The sequence below is a fragment of the Montipora capricornis genome, chromosome 7, assembly GCF_036669925.1.
Source record: "Montipora capricornis isolate CH-2021 chromosome 7, ASM3666992v2, whole genome shotgun sequence".
Classification (NCBI taxonomy): Eukaryota; Metazoa; Cnidaria; class Anthozoa; order Scleractinia; family Acroporidae; genus Montipora; species Montipora capricornis.
The window spans coordinates 8,918,705-8,921,204 of record NC_090889.1 but is presented as its reverse complement, the minus strand read 5'-3'; the positions used below and the strand labels follow the sequence as shown (position 1 = coordinate 8,921,204).

The 2,500-nt window shown below is 41.9% G+C and overlaps 1 protein-coding gene and 1 pseudogene across 2 annotated transcripts in view; both read left to right on the top strand.

Moving 5' to 3' along the window:
* LOC138057531 (uncharacterized) overlaps positions 1-1,547 on the top strand; it is a 4,361-nt pseudogene extending 2,814 nt beyond the window's left edge.
* LOC138058149 (adenosine receptor A2b-like) overlaps positions 1-2,500 on the top strand; it is a 45,009-nt gene that overhangs the window by 16,305 nt on the left and 26,204 nt on the right. The gene's annotated exons all lie outside the window — the stretch shown is intronic.

The window sequence follows — 2,500 nt, the reverse complement described above, 5'->3', positions numbered from 1 at the left end:
TGCCCTTTGGGGTAGCTTTAAGAATTAAACGCAATTGTTCTACTGACGACTTTCTACAAGGAATACAAAGGATAATTTGAAATCTCAAAATTATCCCGCGGAGCTTGTTGACAAACAGTTCGACAAAGCTCTCAGTATTTCAAGATCCCATCTTCTGAGCAAACAGGTCAAGCCGGCTAAGAAAGTTTTTCCATTGGTGCTTGACTACAATCCAATTCTATTCCGTCACCGCACTGAGGGCTCACGTGAGATAGTACTGCGCCTGCGCGAACTCAGTGTGTTGCCGCCTTTGAAAGCGAACTGAAGGCAGCACCTAATTCGATTTCTAAGGATTGTTGTTGTTGTCTGTAAAGGGATAATTCGCAAAGAATGCCTGAATGTTCGACTAATGTTGAGCCTAAGGGCAAGAAAGACAACTTAAAAAGGGAAAATACTGCTTCTACAACCGAATATATATAAGCGAATGTTGAAGTTGTTGATAGCGCCGTTGGCGCCAAAACTGACCTACAAGAGTTGACCGCTTCGTTGAAAAAAGAATTTGCCCAGATGTCTCAGGATTCATCTAAGACTATTGCAGAGTCTTTTAAACTGTTCCAGTTAGAATTGGAAATACAGTACGAAGACATAGCGGACGTAGAACAGGAAGAAACCCCCTCAAACCGCGAATGACCACGAGGTAAACGGAGGAGAAGGAGAAGAAGAAGAAGAAGAAGGATACTAAAACTGAAAGCATCGAGGAAGCTGTGACGAAGCTGATTGATTCAGCCGGGGCTGAGGAAATGCCTTCTAATGAAGGACATTTTGAAGTGCTGAATAGCTTAAAGCAAGAGAAAGAGGAAACGGGTCCAAGATTTAATGCAGAGCTGGCCAATGTGGTTAATGCCATGGTCAAAGAGGGCCTGCCGGAAGAGAAACTTCAGGAAAAACTGAAAAAGTATCACAGACCAGAGAACTGTGAATCATTGACAAAAGTCCGAGTAAACCAATCAATATGGGATCATTTAACTCCAGCAGTTCGATGGCAAGATGTTAGACTGCAAAAGGCGCAGACATCCATCTTCAAGGGAATGTGTCCACTGACTACTATGATCGACAAATGCCTAGATCATATACCGTCGCTTCCAAATGGAAACGACCTGTTGCAATTGGCAACAGATGCGCTAGCTTTGTTTACTAATGCAAATAGCGAACTAAACCAATGCCGAAGAGAATTGATTAAACCTGACCTGCACGACGAATATAAACACTTTTGCTCTCCGTCGCCGGCAATCACCGACCAATTATTTGGCGATGATCTCCCAAAACAGGTGAAAGAGTTGACCGAGGTTAACTGCGTTGTTAAAGAAGGTGTCTACGCACACTGGAAGATCAACGGCTAAGCCTCGCTGACTATCGCAGGCACAATTTTTATGCTCATGGCCGTGGACGCCCAGGATACCAGCATTACAGGGAGCCTTTTTTGGGCTCGTGGGAAAACGACCACAAATATCCCCCTACCGCATTCAAGAGAAAGAAGGAGGGGAAGTGAACTTGACGCCAATTTCTAATAACATTGATGTTGAGGTAAGAAATAGGTCAGAGCAATCTGTTGACATTATAGGTGGTCCACTGAAGCAATTTGCCTCTCATTGGCAATGCATAACCTCAGATCCTTTCATACTTAAGAAACATTACAAAATTGAGTTGGAGAATGGAGAGCCACATCAGTGTATGCCACCGAAAGAAATAAACTTTACACGGCAAGAACAGGAGGTCATTGATATGGAAATTGACAAATTACTGATTAAAGGTGTTATTTCAGAAACCACACATTGTCGTGGTGAATACATTTCTACAATATTTGTACGCCCCAAGAAACATAGGGGACATAGATTAATTCTGAATTTGAAGTCTTTGAATGAACATGTTGAGTATCATCATTTTAAGTTGGACACACTACAATCAGCAATTAGGCTTATGACTCCTAACTGTTATATGGCCTCAGTAGATTTGCATGATGCATATTACTCAGTGCCAATCCACATTGACGACCAGAAATATCTGAAGTTTTTCTGGAAAGGCAGATTGTTCCAGTTTACTTGCTTACCAAATGGTCTGGCTTGTGCACCCAGACTTTTCTCAAATATTCTTAAGCCAGTGCATGCTATGCTGCGCCAGAAGGGTCATTTAAATGTTGGTTATATCGATGACTCCTATTTACAAGTGATACTTGTGATTTATTCTCAAAGCTGGGTTTTATTCTATACCCTGTAAAGTCAGTCCTAAAGCCAGTGCAAGTGCTTACATTTCTGGGATTTGTTTTGAACTCAGTTGATATGACTGTTTCCCTAACACCGGAAAAATCCAACGCATTAAGGAAGAATGTGAGGAAATACTGGAATTGACATCTTTTCTTTTGTTGAGGATGCGTGCTTTGTCGGCTTTAATGATGTGGAGTTTTTCAGTTAGGCAAAGATTGCATCGTTTGGAAATGTTGTTGTAGGCGCTTGCTGAAGAGATG